The 17,394-nt window shown below is 37.8% G+C and overlaps 24 non-coding genes across 24 annotated transcripts; all 24 read right to left on the reverse strand.

Annotated features, from left to right (window-relative positions):
* Positions 1-407: 407 nt before the first annotated feature.
* Positions 408-548, reverse strand: LOC146076345 (U4 spliceosomal RNA). Its single transcript, XR_014473746.1, has one exon. It is a non-coding gene; the product is annotated as a U4 spliceosomal RNA (small nuclear RNA).
* A 537-nt stretch (positions 549-1,085) lies between these two features.
* Positions 1,086-1,226, reverse strand: LOC146076379 (U4 spliceosomal RNA). Its single transcript, XR_014473780.1, has one exon. It is a non-coding gene; the product is annotated as a U4 spliceosomal RNA (small nuclear RNA).
* Positions 1,227-1,764: 538 nt separating this feature from the next.
* On the reverse strand, positions 1,765-1,905 carry LOC146076380 (U4 spliceosomal RNA). The gene has a single exon (XR_014473781.1). It is a non-coding gene; the product is annotated as a U4 spliceosomal RNA (small nuclear RNA).
* A 538-nt stretch (positions 1,906-2,443) lies between these two features.
* On the reverse strand, positions 2,444-2,584 carry LOC146076381 (U4 spliceosomal RNA). The gene has a single exon (XR_014473782.1). It is a non-coding gene; the product is annotated as a U4 spliceosomal RNA (small nuclear RNA).
* Positions 2,585-3,238: 654 nt separating this feature from the next.
* Positions 3,239-3,379, reverse strand: LOC146076497 (U4 spliceosomal RNA). Its single transcript, XR_014473897.1, has one exon. It is a non-coding gene; the product is annotated as a U4 spliceosomal RNA (small nuclear RNA).
* Positions 3,380-3,917: 538 nt separating this feature from the next.
* Positions 3,918-4,058, reverse strand: LOC146076758 (U4 spliceosomal RNA). The gene has a single exon (XR_014474156.1). It is a non-coding gene; the product is annotated as a U4 spliceosomal RNA (small nuclear RNA).
* A 537-nt stretch (positions 4,059-4,595) lies between these two features.
* Positions 4,596-4,736, reverse strand: LOC146076382 (U4 spliceosomal RNA). Its single transcript, XR_014473783.1, has one exon. It is a non-coding gene; the product is annotated as a U4 spliceosomal RNA (small nuclear RNA).
* Positions 4,737-5,390: 654 nt separating this feature from the next.
* LOC146076347 (U4 spliceosomal RNA) lies at positions 5,391-5,531 on the reverse strand. Its single transcript, XR_014473748.1, has one exon. It is a non-coding gene; the product is annotated as a U4 spliceosomal RNA (small nuclear RNA).
* A 537-nt stretch (positions 5,532-6,068) lies between these two features.
* Positions 6,069-6,209, reverse strand: LOC146076383 (U4 spliceosomal RNA). The gene has a single exon (XR_014473784.1). It is a non-coding gene; the product is annotated as a U4 spliceosomal RNA (small nuclear RNA).
* A 538-nt stretch (positions 6,210-6,747) lies between these two features.
* On the reverse strand, positions 6,748-6,888 carry LOC146076384 (U4 spliceosomal RNA). Its single transcript, XR_014473785.1, has one exon. It is a non-coding gene; the product is annotated as a U4 spliceosomal RNA (small nuclear RNA).
* A 538-nt stretch (positions 6,889-7,426) lies between these two features.
* On the reverse strand, positions 7,427-7,567 carry LOC146076385 (U4 spliceosomal RNA). Its single transcript, XR_014473786.1, has one exon. It is a non-coding gene; the product is annotated as a U4 spliceosomal RNA (small nuclear RNA).
* A 654-nt stretch (positions 7,568-8,221) lies between these two features.
* Positions 8,222-8,362, reverse strand: LOC146076499 (U4 spliceosomal RNA). The gene has a single exon (XR_014473899.1). It is a non-coding gene; the product is annotated as a U4 spliceosomal RNA (small nuclear RNA).
* A 537-nt stretch (positions 8,363-8,899) lies between these two features.
* LOC146076692 (U4 spliceosomal RNA) lies at positions 8,900-9,040 on the reverse strand. The gene has a single exon (XR_014474091.1). It is a non-coding gene; the product is annotated as a U4 spliceosomal RNA (small nuclear RNA).
* Positions 9,041-9,694: 654 nt separating this feature from the next.
* On the reverse strand, positions 9,695-9,835 carry LOC146076728 (U4 spliceosomal RNA). The gene has a single exon (XR_014474126.1). It is a non-coding gene; the product is annotated as a U4 spliceosomal RNA (small nuclear RNA).
* Positions 9,836-10,489: 654 nt separating this feature from the next.
* On the reverse strand, positions 10,490-10,630 carry LOC146076601 (U4 spliceosomal RNA). The gene has a single exon (XR_014474001.1). It is a non-coding gene; the product is annotated as a U4 spliceosomal RNA (small nuclear RNA).
* Positions 10,631-11,167: 537 nt separating this feature from the next.
* On the reverse strand, positions 11,168-11,308 carry LOC146076348 (U4 spliceosomal RNA). The gene has a single exon (XR_014473749.1). It is a non-coding gene; the product is annotated as a U4 spliceosomal RNA (small nuclear RNA).
* A 538-nt stretch (positions 11,309-11,846) lies between these two features.
* Positions 11,847-11,987, reverse strand: LOC146076388 (U4 spliceosomal RNA). Its single transcript, XR_014473788.1, has one exon. It is a non-coding gene; the product is annotated as a U4 spliceosomal RNA (small nuclear RNA).
* Positions 11,988-12,525: 538 nt separating this feature from the next.
* Positions 12,526-12,666, reverse strand: LOC146076389 (U4 spliceosomal RNA). The gene has a single exon (XR_014473789.1). It is a non-coding gene; the product is annotated as a U4 spliceosomal RNA (small nuclear RNA).
* Positions 12,667-13,204: 538 nt separating this feature from the next.
* Positions 13,205-13,345, reverse strand: LOC146076390 (U4 spliceosomal RNA). Its single transcript, XR_014473790.1, has one exon. It is a non-coding gene; the product is annotated as a U4 spliceosomal RNA (small nuclear RNA).
* Positions 13,346-13,999: 654 nt separating this feature from the next.
* LOC146076500 (U4 spliceosomal RNA) lies at positions 14,000-14,140 on the reverse strand. The gene has a single exon (XR_014473900.1). It is a non-coding gene; the product is annotated as a U4 spliceosomal RNA (small nuclear RNA).
* A 654-nt stretch (positions 14,141-14,794) lies between these two features.
* Positions 14,795-14,935, reverse strand: LOC146076523 (U4 spliceosomal RNA). Its single transcript, XR_014473923.1, has one exon. It is a non-coding gene; the product is annotated as a U4 spliceosomal RNA (small nuclear RNA).
* A 537-nt stretch (positions 14,936-15,472) lies between these two features.
* Positions 15,473-15,613, reverse strand: LOC146076391 (U4 spliceosomal RNA). Its single transcript, XR_014473791.1, has one exon. It is a non-coding gene; the product is annotated as a U4 spliceosomal RNA (small nuclear RNA).
* A 538-nt stretch (positions 15,614-16,151) lies between these two features.
* Positions 16,152-16,292, reverse strand: LOC146076392 (U4 spliceosomal RNA). The gene has a single exon (XR_014473792.1). It is a non-coding gene; the product is annotated as a U4 spliceosomal RNA (small nuclear RNA).
* A 538-nt stretch (positions 16,293-16,830) lies between these two features.
* Positions 16,831-16,971, reverse strand: LOC146076393 (U4 spliceosomal RNA). Its single transcript, XR_014473793.1, has one exon. It is a non-coding gene; the product is annotated as a U4 spliceosomal RNA (small nuclear RNA).
* Between the last annotated feature and the right edge of the window lie 423 nt (positions 16,972-17,394).

A 17,394-nucleotide genomic window follows, 5' to 3' on the forward strand; every position in this document is an offset into this window, starting at 1 on the left:
AAACCTTCCTGGGTGATGACTTCAAGAAAATTGTATTTTCTGTTCCCAAGTGCTTTTTCATATCTCACACTCTGGTAGCAAAAATTGTAAGGAATTTATCTCCAATTTGCATGACAATGCATTCAAAAATTCTGGAACATCTCCAGATAAACAGAGATAAAAACACTAATCTCTACATCAATCTTCAAAATCAGCAACTGGAAGACACGGATGTAATTGTGGTTTTTCATATACAGAAGATGCAAGAAAATAGACTAACTCCAACACGTCTTATTAAAAACACTAATCTCTAAACCAATCTTCAATATCAGCAACTGGAAGACACAGTCAATTGTGGTTTTTCACATACAGAAGATTCAAGAAAATAGACTAACTCCAACACATCTTTCCTTTACAAAATCTTATAGTCTCCTGGGAGACTAGCAAAAATTGCCAATGCTGACTATATTGCAAGTCATCATGGCGGGGTATTGGGTAAAGTTTTCAACTAGCAATAATCACGCCTCGGTTTGACCTCATTAGCTATGATATTGCCACTGCGCAAAGTTGATAGGTGCTTGGCTGGAGCAATTAGCATGTGCAACAGAGAACTCATTACAACCATGGCTAGACAAACAGTGTCTGGCTAGGAGCAGTGGATTATGGGAATGTAAATGCTAATGAGTCCAAGACCTGGCAAAACCTTCCTGGGTGATGACTTCAAGGAAATTGTATTTTCTGTTCCCAAGTGCTTTTTCATATCTCACACTCTGGTAGCAAAAATTGTAAGGAATTTATCCCAAATTTGCATGACAATGCATTCAAAAATTCTGGAACATCTCCAGATAAACAGAGATAAAAACACTAATCTCTACATCAATCTTCAAAATCAGCAACTGGAAGACACGGATGTAATTGTGGTTTTTCATATACAGAAGATGCAAGAAAATAGACTAACTCCAACACATCTTATTCAAAACACTAATCTCTAAACCAATCTTCAAAATCAGCAACTGGAAGACACAGTCAATTGTGGTTTTTCACATACAGAAGATTAAAAAAAATAGACTAACTCCAACACATCTTTCCTTTACAAAATCTTATAGTCTCCTGGGAGACTAGCAAAAATTGCCAATGCTGACTATATTGCAAGTCATCATGGCGGGGTATTGGGTAAAGTTTTCAACTAGCAATAATCACGCCTCGGTTTGACCTCATAAGCTATGATAATGCCACTGCGCAAAGTTAATAGGTGCTTGGCTGGAGCAATCAGCATGTGCAACAGAGAACTCATTACAACCATGGCTAGACAAACAGTCTCTGGCTAGGAGCAGTGGATTATGGGAATGTATATGCTAATGAGTCCAAGACCTGGCAAAACCTTCCTGGGTGATGACTTCAAGGAAATTGTATTTTCTGTTCCCAAGTGCTTTTTCATATCTCACACTCTGGTAGCAAAAATTGTAAGGAATTTATCTCCAATTTGCATGACAATGCATTCAAAAATTCTGGAACATCTCCAGATAAACAGAGATAAAAAACACTAATCTCTACATCAATCTTCAAAATCAGCAACTGGAAGACACGGATGTAATTGTGGTTTTTCATATACAGAAGATGCAAGAAAATAGACTAACTCTAACACGTCTTATTAAAAACACTAATCTCTAAACCAATCTTCAAAATCAGCAACTGGAAGACACAGTCAATTGTGGTTTTTCACATACAGAAGATTCAAGAAAATAGACTAACTCCAACACATCTTTCCTTTACAAAATCTTATAGTCTCCTGGGAGACTAGCAAAAATTGCCAATGCTGACTATATTGCAAGTCATCATGGCGGGGTATTGGGTAAAGTTTTCAACTAGCAATAATCACGCCTCGGTTTGACCTCATAAGCTATGATAATGCCACTGCGCAAAGTTGATAGGTGCTTGGCTGGAGCAATCAGCATGTGCAACAGAGAACTCATTACAACCATGGCTAGACAAACAGTCTCTGGCTAGGAGCAGTGGATTATGGGAATGTATATGCTAATGAGTCCAAGACCTGGCAAAACCTTACTGGGTGATGACTTCAAGGAAATTGTATTTTCTGTTCCCAAGTGCTTTTTCATATCTCACACTCTGGTAGCAAAAATTGTAAGGAATTTATCTCCAATTTGCATGACAATGCATTCAAAAATTCTGGAACATCTCCAGATAAACAGAGATAAAAAACACTAATCTCTACATCAATCTTCAAAATCAGCAACTGGAAGACACGGATGTAATTGTGGTTTTTCATATACAGAAGATGCAAGAAAATAGACTAACTCCAACACGTCTTATTAAAAACACTAATCTCTAAACCAATCTTCAAAATCACCAACTGGAAGACACAGTCAATTGTGGTTTTTCACATACAGAAGATTCAAGAAAATAGACTAACTCCAACACATCTTTCCTTTACAAAATCTTATAGTCTCCTGGGAGACTAGCAAAAATTGCCAATGCTGACTATATTGCAAGTCATCATGGCGGGGTATTGGGTAAAGTTTTCAACTAGCAATAATCACGCCTCGGTTTGACCTCATAAGCTATGATAATGCCACTGCGCAAAGTTGATAGGTGCTTGGCTGGAGCAATCAGCATGTGCAACAGAGAACTCATTACAACCATGGCTAGACAAACCGTCTCTGGCTAGGAGCAGTGGATTATGGGAATGTATATGCTAATGAGTCCAAGACCTGGCAAAACCTTCCTGGGTGATGACTTCAAGGAAATTGTATTTTCTGTTCCCAAGTGCTTTTTCATATCTCACACTCTGGTAGCAAAAATTGTAAGGAATTTATCTCCAATTTGCATGACACTGCATTCAAAAATTCTGGAACATCTCCAGATAAACAGAGATAAAAACACTAATCTCTACATCAATCTTCAAAATCAGCAACTGGAAGACACGGATGTAATTGTGGTTTTTCATATACAGAAGATGCAAGAAAATAGACTAACTCCAACACGTCTTATTAAAAACACTAATCTCTACATCAATCTTCCAAATCAGCAACTGGAAGACACGGATGTAATTGTGGTTTTTCATATACAGAAGATGCAAGAAAATAGACTAACTCCAACACGTCTTATTAAAAACACTAATCTCTAAACCAATCTTCAAAATCAGCAACTGGAAGACACAGTCAATTGTGGTTTTTCACATACAGAAGATTCAAGAAAATAGACTAACTCCAACACATCTTTCCTTTACAAAATCTTATAGTCTCCTGGGAGACTAGCAAAAATTGCCAATGCTGACTATATTGCAAGTCACCATGGCGGGGTATTGGGTAAAGTTTTCAACTAGCAATAATCACGCCTCGGTTTGACCTCATAAGCTATGATAATGCCACTGCGCAAAGTTGATAGGTGCTTGGCTGGAGCAATCAGCATGTGCAACAGAGAACTCATTACAACCATGGCTAGACAAACAGTCTCTGGCTAGGAGCAGTGGATTATGGGAATGTATATGCTAATGAGTCCAAGACCTGGCAAAACCTTCCTGGGTGATGACTTCAAGGAAATTGTATTTTCTGTTCCCAAGTGCTTTTTCATATCTCACACTCTGGTAGCAAAAATTGTAAGGAATTTATCTCCAATTTGCATGACAATGCATTCAAAAATTCTGGAACATCTCCAGATAAACAGAGATAAAAAACACTAATCTCTACATCAATCTTCAAAATCAGCAACTGGAAGACACGGATGTAATTGTGGTTTTTCATATACAGAAGATGCAAGAAAATAGACTAACTCCAACACGTCTTATTAAAAACACTAATCTCTAAACCAATCTTCAAAATCAGCAACTGGAAGACACAGTCAATTGTGGTTTTTCACATACAGAAGATTCAAGAAAATAGACTAACTCCAACACATCTTTCCTTTACAAAATCTTATAGTCTCCTGGGAGACTAGCAAAAATTGCCAATGCTGACTATATTGCAAGTCACCATGGCGGGGTATTGGGTTAAGTTTTCAACTAGCAATAATCACGCCTCGGTTTGACATCATAAGCTATGATAATGCCACTGCGCAAAGTTGATAGGTGCTTGGCTGGAGCAATCAGCATGTGCAACAGAGAACTCATTACAACCATGGCTAGACAAACAGTCTCTGGCTAGGAGCAGTGGATTATGGGAATGTATATGCTAATGAGTCCAAGACCTGGCAAAACCTTCCTGGGTGATGACTTCAAGGAAATTGTATTTTCTATTCCCAAGTGCTTTTTCATATCTCACACTCTGGTAGCAAAAATTGTAAGGAATTTATCCCAAATTTGCATGACAATGCATTCAAAAATTCTGGAACATCTCCAGATAAACAGAGATAAAAACACTAATCTCTACATCAATCTTCAAAATCAGCAACTGGAAGACACGGATGTAATTGTGGTTTTTCATATACAGAAGATGCAAGAAAATAGACTAACTCCAACACGTCTTATTAAAAACACTAATCTCTAAACCAATCTTCAAAATCAGCAACTGGAAGACACAGTCAATTGTGGTTTTTCACATACAGAAGATTCAAGAAAATAGACTAACTCCAACACATCTTTCCTTTACAAAATCTTATAGTCTCCTGGGAGACTAGCAAAAATTGCCAATGCTGACTATATTGCAAGTCATCATGGCGGGGTATTGGGTAAAGTTTTCAACTAGCAATAATCACGCCTCGGTTTGACCTCATAAGCTATGATAATGCCACTGCGCAAAGTTGATAGGTGCTTGGCTGGAGCAATCAGCATGTGCAACAGAGAACTCATTACAACCATGGCTAGACAAACAGTCTCTGGCTAGGAGCAGTGGATTATGGGAATGTATATGCTAATGAGTCCAAGACCTGGCAAAACCTTCCTGGGTGATGATTTCAAGGAAATTGTATTTTCTGTTCCCAAGTGCTTTTTCATATCTCACACTCTGGTAGCAAAAATTGTAAGGAATTTATCTCCAATTTGCATGACACTGCATTCAAAAATTCTGGAACATCTCCAGATAAACAGAGATAAAAACACTAATCTCTACATCAATCTTCAAAATCAGCAACTGGAAGACACGGATGTAATTGTGGTTTTTCATATACAGAAGATGCAAGAAAATAGACTAACTCCAACACGTCTTATTAAAAACACTAATCTCTACATCAATCTTCAAAATCAGCAACTGGAAGACACGGATGTAATTGTGGTTTTTCATATACAGAAGATGCAAGAAAATAGACTAACTCCAACACGTCTTATTAAAAACACTAATCTCTAAACCAATCTTCAATATCAGCAACTGGAAGACACAGTCAATTGTGGTTTTTCACATACAGAAGATTCAAGAAAATAGACTAACTCCAACACATCTTTCCTTTACAAAATCTTATAGTCTCCTGGGAGACTAGCAAAAATTGCCAATGCTGACTATATTGCAAGTCATCATGGCGGGGTATTGGGTAAAGTTTTCAACTAGCAATAATCACGCCTCGGTTTGACCTCATTAGCTATGATAATGCCACTGCGCAAAGTTGATAGGTGCTTGGCTGGAGCAATTAGCATGTGCAACAGAGAACTCATTACAACCATGGCTAGACAAACAGTCTCTGGCTAGGAGCAGTGGATTATGGGAATGTAAATGCTAATGAGTCCAAGACCTGGCAAAACCTTCCTGGGTGATGACTTCAAGGAAATTGTATTTTCTGTTCCCAAGTGCTTTTTCATATCTCACACTCTGGTAGCAAAAATTGTAAGGAATTTATCCCAAATTTGCATGACAATGCATTCAAAAATTCTGGAACATCTCCAGATAAACAGAGATAAAAACACTAATCTCTACATCAATCTTCAAAATCAGCAACTGGAAGACACGGATGTAATTGTGGTTTTTCATATACAGAAGATGCAAGAAAATAGACTAACTCCAACACATCTTATTCAAAACACTAATCTCTAAACCAATCTTCAAAATCAGCAACTGGAAGACACAGTCAATTGTGGTTTTTCACATACAGAAGATTCAAAAAAATAGACTAACTCCAACACATCTTTCCTTTACAAAATCTTATAGTCTCCTGGGAGACTAGCAAAAATTGCCAATGCTGACTATATTGCAAGTCATCATGGCGGGGTATTGGGTAAAGTTTTCAACTAGCAATAATCACGCCTCGGTTTGACCTCATAAGCTATGATAATGCCACTGCGCAAAGTTAATAGGTGCTTGGCTGGAGCAATCAGCATGTGCAACAGAGAACTCATTACAACCATGGCTAGACAAACAGTCTCTGGCTAGGAGCAGTGGATTATGGGAATGTATATGCTAATGAGTCCAAGACCTGGCAAAACCTTCCTGGGTGATGACTTCAAGGAAATTGTATTTTCTGTTCCCAAGTGCTTTTTCATATCTCACACTCTGGTAGCAAAAATTGTAAGGAATTTATCTCCAATTTGCATGACAATGCATTCAAAAATTCTGGAACATCTCCAGATAAACAGAGATAAAAAACACTAATCTCTACATCAATCTTCAAAATCAGCAACTGGAAGACACGGATGTAATTGTGGTTTTTCATATACAGAAGATGCAAGAAAATAGACTAACTCCAACACGTCTTATTAAAAACACTAATCTCTAAACCAATCTTCAAAATCAGCAACTGGAAGACACAGTCAATTGTGGTTTTTCACATACAGAAGATTCAAGAAAATAGACTAACTCCAACACATCTTTCCTTTACAAAATCTTATAGTCTCCTGGGAGACTAGCAAAAATTGCCAATGCTGACTATATTGCAAGTCATCATGGCGGGGTATTGGGTAAAGTTTTCAACTAGCAATAATCACGCCTCGGTTTGACCTCATAAGCTATGATAATGCCACTGCGCAAAGTTGATAGGTGCTTGGCTGGAGCAATCAGCATGTGCAACAGAGAACTCATTACAACCATGGCTAGACAAACAGTCTCTGGCTAGGAGCAGTGGATTATGGGAATGTATATGCTAATGAGTCCAAGACCTGGCAAAACCTTCCTGGGTGATGACTTCAAGGAAATTGTATTTTCTGTTCCCAAGTGCTTTTTCATATCTCACACTCTGGTAGCAAAAATTGTAAGGAATTTATCTCCAATTTGCATGACAATGCATTCAAAAATTCTGGAACATCTCCAGATAAACAGAGATAAAAAAAACTAATCTCTACATCAATCTTCAAAATCAGCAACTGGAAGACACGGATGTAATTGTGGTTTTTCATATACAGAAGATGCAAGAAAATAGACTAACTCCAACACGTCTTATTAAAAACACTAATCTCTAAACCAATCTTCAAAATCACCAACTGGAAGACACAGTCAATTGTGGTTTTTCACATACAGAAGATTCAAGAAAATAGACTAACTCCAACACATCTTTCCTTTACAAAATCTTATAGTCTCCTGGGAGACTAGCAAAAATTGCCAATGCTGACTATATTGCAAGTCATCATGGCGGGGTATTGGGTAAAGTTTTCAACTAGCAATAATCACGCCTCGGTTTGACCTCATAAGCTATGATAATGCCACTGCGCAAAGTTGATAGGTGCTTGGCTGGAGCAATCAGCATGTGCAACAGAGAACTCATTACAACCATGGCTAGACAAACCGTCTCTGGCTAGGAGCAGTGGATTATGGGAATGTATATGCTAATGAGTCCAAGACCTGGCAAAACCTTCCTGGGTGATGACTTCAAGGAAATTGTATTTTCTGTTCCCAAGTGCTTTTTCATATCTCACACTCTGGTAGCAAAAATTGTAAGGAATTTATCTCCAATTTGCATGACACTGCATTCAAAAATTCTGGAACATCTCCAGATAAACAGAGATAAAAACACTAATCTCTACATCAATCTTCAAAATCAGCAACTGGAAGACACGGATGTAATTGTGGTTTTTCATATACAGAAGATGCAAGAAAATAGACTAACTCCAACACGTCTTATTAAAAACACTAATCTCTACATCAATCTTCCAAATCAGCAACTGGAAGACACGGATGTAATTGTGGTTTTTCATATACAGAAGATGCAAGAAAATAGACTAACTCCAACACGTCTTATTAAAAACACTAATCTCTAAACCAATCTTCAAAATCAGCAACTGGAAGACACAGTCAATTGTGGTTTTTCACATACAGAAGATTCAAGAAAATAGACTAACTCCAACACATCTTTCCTTTACAAAATCTTATAGTCTCCTGGGAGACTAGCAAAAATTGCCAATGCTGACTATATTGCAAGTCACCATGGCGGGGTATTGGGTAAAGTTTTCAACTAGCAATAATCACGCCTCGGTTTGACCTCATAAGCTATGATAATGCCACTGCGCAAAGTTGATAGGTGCTTGGCTGGAGCAATCAGCATGTGCAACAGAGAACTCATTACAACCATGGCTAGACAAACAGTCTCTGGCTAGGAGCAGTGGATTATGGGAATGTATATGCTAATGAGTCCAAGACCTGGCAAAACCTTCCTGGGTGATGACTTCAAGGAAATTGTATTTTCTATTCCCAAGTGCTTTTTCATATCTCACACTCTGGTAGCAAAAATTGTAAGGAATTTATCCCAAATTTGCATGACAATGCATTCAAAAATTCTGGAACATCTCCAGATAAACAGAGATAAAAACACTAATCTCTACATCAATCTTCAAAATCAGCAACTGGAAGACACGGATGTAATTGTGGTTTTTCATATACAGAAGATGCAAGAAAATAGACTAACTCCAACACGTCTTATTAAAAACACTAATCTCTAAACCAATCTTCAAAATCAGCAACTGGAAGACACAGTCAATTGTGGTTTTTCACATACAGAAGATTCAAGAAAATAGACTAACTCCAACACATCTTTCCTTTACAAAATCTTATAGTCTCCTGGGAGACTAGCAAAAATTGCCAATGCTGACTATATTGCAAGTCATCATGGCAGGATATTGGGTAAAGTTTTCAACTAGCAATAATCACGCCTCAGTTTGACCTCATAAGCTATGATAATGCCACTGCGCAAAGTTGATAGGTGCTTGGCTGGAGCAATCAGCATGTGCAACAGAGAACTCATTACAACCATGGCTAGACAAACAGTCTCTGGCTAGGAGCAGTGGATTATGGGAATGTATATGCTAATGAGTCCAAGACCTGGCAAAACCTTCCTGGGTGATGATTTCAAGGAAATTGTATTTTCTGTTCCCAAGTGCTTTTTCATATCTCACACTCTGGTAGCAAAAATTGTAAGGAATTTATCTCCAATTTGCATGACACTGCATTCAAAAATTCTGGAACATCTCCAGATAAACAGAGATAAAAACACTAATCTCTACATCAATCTTCAAAATCAGCAACTGGAAGACACGGATGTAATTGTGGTTTTTCATATACAGAAGATGCAAGAAAATAGACTAACTCCAACACGTCTTATTAAAAACACTAATCTCTACATCAATCTTCAAAATCAGCAACTGGAAGACACGGATGTAATTGTGGTTTTTCATATACAGAAGATGCAAGAAAATAGACTTACTCCAACACGTCTTATTAAAAATACTAATCTCTAAACCAATGTTCAAAATCAGCAACTGGAAGACACAGTCAATTGTGGTTTTTCACATACAGAAGATTCAAGAAAATAGACTAACTCCAACACATCTTTCCTTTACAAAATCTTATAGTCTCCTGGGAGACTAGCAAAAATTGCCAATGCTGACTATATTGCAAGTCACCATGGCGGGGTATTGGGTAAAGTTTTCAACTCGCAATAATCACGCCTCGGTTTGACCTCATAAGCTATGATAATGCCACTGCGCAAAGTTGATAGGTGCTTGGCTGGAGCAATCAGCATGTGCAACAGAGAACTCATTACAACCATGGCTAGACAAACAGTCTCTGGCTAGGAGCAGTGGATTATGGGAATGTATATGCTAATGAGTCCAAGACCTGGCAAAACCTTCCTGGGTGATGACTTCAAGGAAATTGTATTTTCTATTCCCAAGTGCTTTTTCATATCTCACACTCTGGTAGCAAAAATTGTAAGGAATTTATCCCAAATTTGCATGACAATGCATTCAAAAATTCTGGAACATCTCCAGATAAACAGAGATAAAAACACTAATCTCTACATCAATCTTCAAAATCAGCAACTGGAAGACACGGATGTAATTGTGGTTTTTCATATACAGAAGATGCAAGAAAATAGACTAACTCCAACACGTCTTATTAAAAACACTAATCTCTACATCAATCTTCAAAATCAGCAACTGGAAGACACGGATGTAATTGTGGTTTTTCATATACAGAAGATGCAAGAAAATAGACTAACTCCAACACGTCTTATTAAAAATACTAATCTCTAAACCAATCTTCAAAATCAGCAACTGGAAGACACAGTCAATTGTGGTTTTTCACATACAGAAGATTCAAGAAAATAGACTAACTCCAACACATCTTTCCTTTACAAAATCTTATAGTCTCCTGGGAGACTAGCAAAAATTGCCAATGCTGACTATATTGCAAGTCATCATGGCGGGGTATTGGGTAAAGTTTTCAACTAGCAATAATCACGCCTCAGTTTGACCTCATAAGCTATGATAATGCCACTGCGCAAAGTTGATAGGTGCTTGGCTGGAGCAATCAGCATGTGCAACAAAGAACTCATTACAACCATGGCTAGACAAACAGTCTCTGGCTAGGAGCAGTGGATTATGGGAATGTATATGCTAATGAGTCCAAGACCTGGCAAAACCTTCCTGGGTGATGACTTCAAGAAAATCGTATTTTCTGTTCCCAAGTGCTTTTTCATATCTCACACTCTGGTAGCAAAAATTGTAAGGAATTTATCTCCAATTTGCATGACAATGCATTCAAAAATTCTGGAACATCTCCAGATAAACAGAGATAAAAACACTAATCTCTACATCAATCTTCAAAATCAGCAACTGGAAGACACGGATGTAATTGTGGTTTTTCATATACAGAAGATGCAAGAAAATAGACTAACTCCAACACGTCTTATTAAAAACACTAATCTCTAAACCAATCTTCAATATCAGCAACTGGAAGACACAGTCAATTGTGGTTTTTCACATACAGAAGATTCAAGAAAATAGACTAACTCCAACACATCTTTCCTTTACAAAATCTTATAGTCTCCTGGGAGACTAGCAAAAATTGCCAATGCTGACTATATTGCAAGTCATCATGGCGGGGTATTGGGTAAAGTTTTCAACTAGCAATAATCACGCCTCGGTTTGACCTCATTAGCTATGATAATGCCACTGCGCAAAGTTGATAGGTGCTTGGCTGGAGCAATTAGCATGTGCAACAGAGAACTCATTACAACCATGGCTAGACAAACAGTCTCTGGCTAGGAGCAGTGGATTATGGGAATGTAAATGCTAATGAGTCCAAGACCTGGCAAAACCTTCCTGGGTGATGACTTCAAGGAAATTGTATTTTCTGTTCCCAAGTGCTTTTTCATATCTCACACTCTGGTAGCAAAAATTGTAAGGAATTTATCCCAAATTTGCATGACAATGCATTCAAAAATTCTGGAACATCTCCAGATAAACAGAGATAAAAACACTAATCTCTACATCAATCTTCAAAATCAGCAACTGGAAGACACGGATGTAATTGTGGTTTTTCATATACAGAAGATGCAAGAAAATAGACTAACTCCAACACATCTTATTCAAAACACTAATCTCTAAACCAATCTTCAAAATCAGCAACTGGAAGACACAGTCAATTGTGGTTTTTCCACATACAGAAGATTCAAAAAAATAGACTAACTCCAACACATCTTTCCTTTACAAAATCTTATAGTCTCCTGGGAGACTAGCAAAAATTGCCAATGCTGACTATATTGCAAGTCATCATGGCGGGGTATTGGGTAAAGTTTTCAACTAGCAATAATCACGCCTCGGTTTGACCTCATAAGCTATGATAATGCCACTGCGCAAAGTTAATAGGTGCTTGGCTGGAGCAATCAGCATGTGCAACAGAGAACTCATTACAACCATGGCTAGACAAACAGTCTCTGGCTAGGAGCAGTGGATTATGGGAATGTATATGCTAATGAGTCCAAGACCTGGCAAAACCTTCCTGGGTGATGACTTCAAGGAAATTGTATTTTCTGTTCCCAAGTGCTTTTTCATATCTCACACTCTGGTAGCAAAAATTGTAAGGAATTTATCTCCAATTTGCATGACAATGCATTCAAAAATTCTGGAACATCTCCAGATAAACAGAGATAAAAAACACTAATCTCTACATCAATCTTCAAAATCAGCAACTGGAAGACACGGATGTAATTGTGGTTTTTCATATACAGAAGATGCAAGAAAATAGACTAACTCCAACACGTCTTATTAAAAACACTAATCTCTAAACCAATCTTCAAAATCAGCAACTGGAAGACACAGTCAATTGTGGTTTTTCACATACAGAAGATTCAAGAAAATAGACTAACTCCAACACATCTTTCCTTTACAAAATCTTATAGTCTCCTGGGAGACTAGCAAAAATTGCCAATGCTGACTATATTGCAAGTCATCATGGCGGGGTATTGGGTAAAGTTTTCAACTAGCAATAATCACGCCTCGGTTTGACCTCATAAGCTATGATAATGCCACTGCGCAAAGTTGATAGGTGCTTGGCTGGAGCAATCAGCATGTGCAACAGAGAACTCATTACAACCATGGCTAGACAAACAGTCTCTGGCTAGGAGCAGTGGATTATGGGAATGTATATGCTAATGAGTCCAAGACCTGGCAAAACCTTCCTGGGTGATGACTTCAAGGAAATTGTATTTTCTGTTCCCAAGTGCTTTTTCATATCTCACACTCTGGTAGCAAAAATTGTAAGGAATTTATCTCCAATTTGCATGACAATGCATTCAAAAATTCTGGAACATCTCCAGATAAACAGAGATAAAAAACACTAATCTCTACATCAATCTTCAAAATCAGCAACTGGAAGACACGGATGTAATTGTGGTTTTTCATATACAGAAGATGCAAGAAAATAGACTAACTCCAACACGTCTTATTAAAAACACTAATCTCTAAACCAATCTTCAAAATCAGCAACTGGAAGACACAGTCAATTGTGGTTTTTCACATACAGAAGATTCAAGAAAATAGACTAACTCCAACACATCTTTCCTTTACAAAATCTTATAGTCTCCTGGGAGACTAGCAAAAATTGCCAATGCTGACTATATTGCAAGTCATCATGGCGGGGTATTGGGTAAAGTTTTCAACTAGCAATAATCACGCCTCGGTTTGACCTCATAAGCTATGATAATGCCACTGCGCAAAGTTGATAGGTGCTTGGCTGGAGCAATCAGCATGTGCAACAGAGAACTCATTACAACCATGGCTAGACAAACCGTCTCTGGCTAGGAGCAGTGGATTATGGGAATGTATATGCTAATGAGTCCAAGACCTGGCAAAACCTTCCTGGGTGATGACTTCAAGGAAATTGTATTTTCTGTTCCCAAGTGCTTTTTCATATCTCACACTCTGGTAGCAAAAATTGTAAGGAATTTATCTCCAATTTGCATGACACTGCATTCAAAAATTCTGGAACATCTCCAGATAAACAGAGATAAAAACACTAATCTCTACATCAATCTTCAAAATCAGCAACTGGAAGACACGGATGTAATTGTGGTTTTTCATATACAGAAGATGCAAGAAAATAGACTAACTCCAACACGTCTTATTAAAAACACTAATCTCTACATCAATCTTCCAAATCAGCAACTGGAAGACACGGATGTAATTGTGGTTTTTCATATACAGAAGATGCAAGAAAATAGACTAACTCCAACACGTCTTATTAAAAACACTAATCTCTAAACCAATCTTCAAAATCAGCAACTGGAAGACACAGTCAATTGTGGTTTTTCACATACAGAAGATTCAAGAAAATAGACTAACTCCAACACATCTTTCCTTTACAAAATCTTATAGTCTCCTGGGAGACTAGCAAAAATTGCCAATGCTGACTATATTGCAAGTCACCATGGCGGGGTATTGGGTAAAGTTTTCAACTAGCAATAATCACGCCTCGGTTTGACCTCATAAGCTATGATAATGCCACTGCGCAAAGTTGATAGGTGCTTGGCTGGAGCAATCAGCATGTGCAACAGAGAACTCATTACAACCATGGCTAGACAAACAGTCTCTGGCTAGGAGCAGTGGATTATGGGAATGTATATGCTAATGAGTCCAAGACCTGGCAAAACCTTCCTGGGTGATGACTTCAAGGAAATTGTATTTTCTATTCCCAAGTGCTTTTTCATATCTCACACTCTGGTAGCAAAAATTGTAAGGAATTTATCCCAAATTTGCATGACAATGCATTCAAAAATTCTGGAACATCTCCAGATAAACAGAGATAAAAACACTAATCTCTACATCAATCTTCAAAATCAGCAACTGGAAGACACGGATGTAATTGTGGTTTTTCATATACAGAAGATGCAAGAAAATAGACTAACTCCAACACGTCTTATTAAAAACACTAATCTCTACATCAATCTTCAAAATCAGCAACTGGAAGACACGGATGTAATTGTGGTTTTTCATATACAGAAGATGCAAGAAAATAGACTAACTCCAACACGTCTTATTAAAAATACTAATCTCTAAACCAATCTTCAAAATCAGCAACTGGAAGACACAGTCAATTGTGGTTTTTCACATACAGAAGATTCAAGAAAATAGACTAACTCCAACACATCTTTCCTTTACAAAATCTTATAGTCTCCTGGGAGACTAACAAAAATTGCCAATGCTGACTATATTGCAAGTCATCATGGCGGGGTATTGGGTAAAGTTTTCAACTAGCAATAATCACGCCTCAGTTTGACCTCATAAGCTATGATAATGCCACTGCGCAAAGTTGATAGGTGCTTGGCTGGAGCAATCAGCATGTGCAACAGAGAACTCATTACAACCATGGCTAGACAAACAGTCTCTGGCTAGGAGCAGTGGATTATGGGAATGTATATGCTAATGAGTCCAAGACCTGGCAAAACCTTCCTGGGTGATGACTTCAAGGAAATTGTATTTTCTGTTCCCAAGTGCTTTTTCATATCTCACACTCTGGTAGCAAAAATTGTAAGGAATTTATCTCCAATTTGCATGACAATGCATTCAAAAATTCTGGAACATCTCCAGATAAACAGAGATAAAAACACTAATCTCTACATCAATCTTCAAAATCAGCAACTGGAAGACACGGATGTAATTGTGGTTTTTCATATACAGAAGATGCAAGAAAATAGACTAACTCCAACACATCTTATTCAAAACACTAATCTCTAAACCAATCTTCAAAATCAGCAACTGGAAGACACAGTCAATTGTGGTTTTTCACATACAGAAGATTCAAAAAAATAGACTAACTCCAACACATCTTTCCTTTACAAAATCTTATAGTCTCCTGGGAGACTAGCAAAAATTGCCAATGCTGACTATATTGCAAGTCATCATGGCGGGGTATTGGGTAAAGTTTTCAACTAGCAATAATCACGCCTCGGTTTGACCTCATAAGCTATGATAATGCCACTGCGCAAAGTTAATAGGTGCTTGGCTGGAGCAATCAGCATGTGCAACAGAGAACTCATTACAACCATGGCTAGACAAACAGTCTCTGGCTAGGAGCAGTGGATTATGGGAATGTATATGCTAATGAGTCCAAGACCTGGCAAAACCTTCCTGGGTGATGACTTCAAGGAAATTGTATTTTCTGTTCCCAAGTGCTTTTTCATATCTCACACTCTGGTAGCAAAAATTGTAAGGAATTTATCTCCAATTTGCATGACAATGCATTCAAAAATTCTGGAACATCTCCAGATAAACAGAGATAAAAAACACTAATCTCTACATCAATCTTCAAAATCAGCAACTGGAAGACACGGATGTAATTGTGGTTTTTCATATACAGAAGATGCAAGAAAATAGACTAACTCCAACACGTCTTATTAAAAACACTAATCTCTAAACCAATCTTCAAAATCAGCAACTGGAAGACACAGTCAATTGTGGTTTTTCACATACAGAAGATTCAAGAAAATAGACTAACTCCAACACATCTTTCCTTTACAAAATCTTATAGTCTCCTGGGAGACTAGCAAAAATTGCCAATGCTGACTATATTGCAAGTCATCATGGCGGGGTATTGGGTAAAGTTTTCAACTAGCAATAATCACGCCTCGGTTTGACCTCATAAGCTATGATAATGCCACTGCGCAAAGTTGATAGGTGCTTGGCTGGAGCAATCAGCATGTGCAACAGAGAACTCATTACAACCATGGCTAGACAAACAGTCTCTGGCTAGGAGCAGTGGATTATGGGAATGTATATGCTAATGAGTCCAAGACCTGGCAAAACCTTTCTGGGTGATGACTTCAAGGAAATTGTATTTTCTGTTCCCAAGTGCTTTTTCATATCTCACACTCTGGTAGCAAAAATTGTAAGGAATTTATCTCCAATTTGCATGACAATGCATTCAAAAATTCTGGAACATCTCCAGATAAACAGAGATAAAAAACACTAATCTCTACATCAATCTTCAAAATCAGCAACTGGAAGACACGGATGTAATTGTGGTTTTTCATATACAGAAGATGCAAGAAAATAGACTAACTCCAACACGTCTTATTAAAAACACTAATCTCTAAACCAATCTTCAAAATCAGCAACTGGAAGACACAGTCAATTGTGGTTTTTCACATACAGAAGATTCAAGAAAATAGACTAACTCCAACACATCTTTCCTTTACAAAATCTTATAGTCTCCTGGGAGACTAGCAAAAATTGCCAATGCTGACTATATTGCAAGTCATCATGGCGGGGTATTGGGTAAAGTTTTCAACTAGCAATAATCACGCCTCGGTTTGACCTCATAAGCTATGATAATGCCACTGCGCAAAGTTGATAGGTGCTTGGCTGGAGCAATCAGCATGTGCAACAGAGAACTCATTACAACCATGGCTAGACAAACCGTCTCTGGCTAGGAGCAGTGGATTATGGGAATGTATATGCTAATGAGTCCAAGACCTGGCAAAACCTTCCTGGGTGATGACTTCAAGAAAATTGTATTTTCTGTTCCCAAGTGCTTTTTCATATCTCACACTCTGGTAGCAAAAATTGTAAGGAATTTATCTCCAATTTGCATGACACTGCATTCAAAAATTCTGGAACATCTCCAGATAAACAGAGATAAAAACACTAATCTCTACATCAATCTTCAAAATCAGCAACTGGAAGACACGGATGTAATTGTGGTTTTTCATATACAGAAGATGCAAGAAAATAGACTAACTCCAACACGTCTTATTAAAAACACTAATCTCTAC

The sequence above is a fragment of the Crinia signifera genome, chromosome 4 (assembly GCF_055691185.1).
Source record: "Crinia signifera chromosome 4, ASM5569118v1, whole genome shotgun sequence".
In the NCBI taxonomy this organism is placed as follows: Eukaryota; Metazoa; Chordata; class Amphibia; order Anura; family Myobatrachidae; genus Crinia; species Crinia signifera.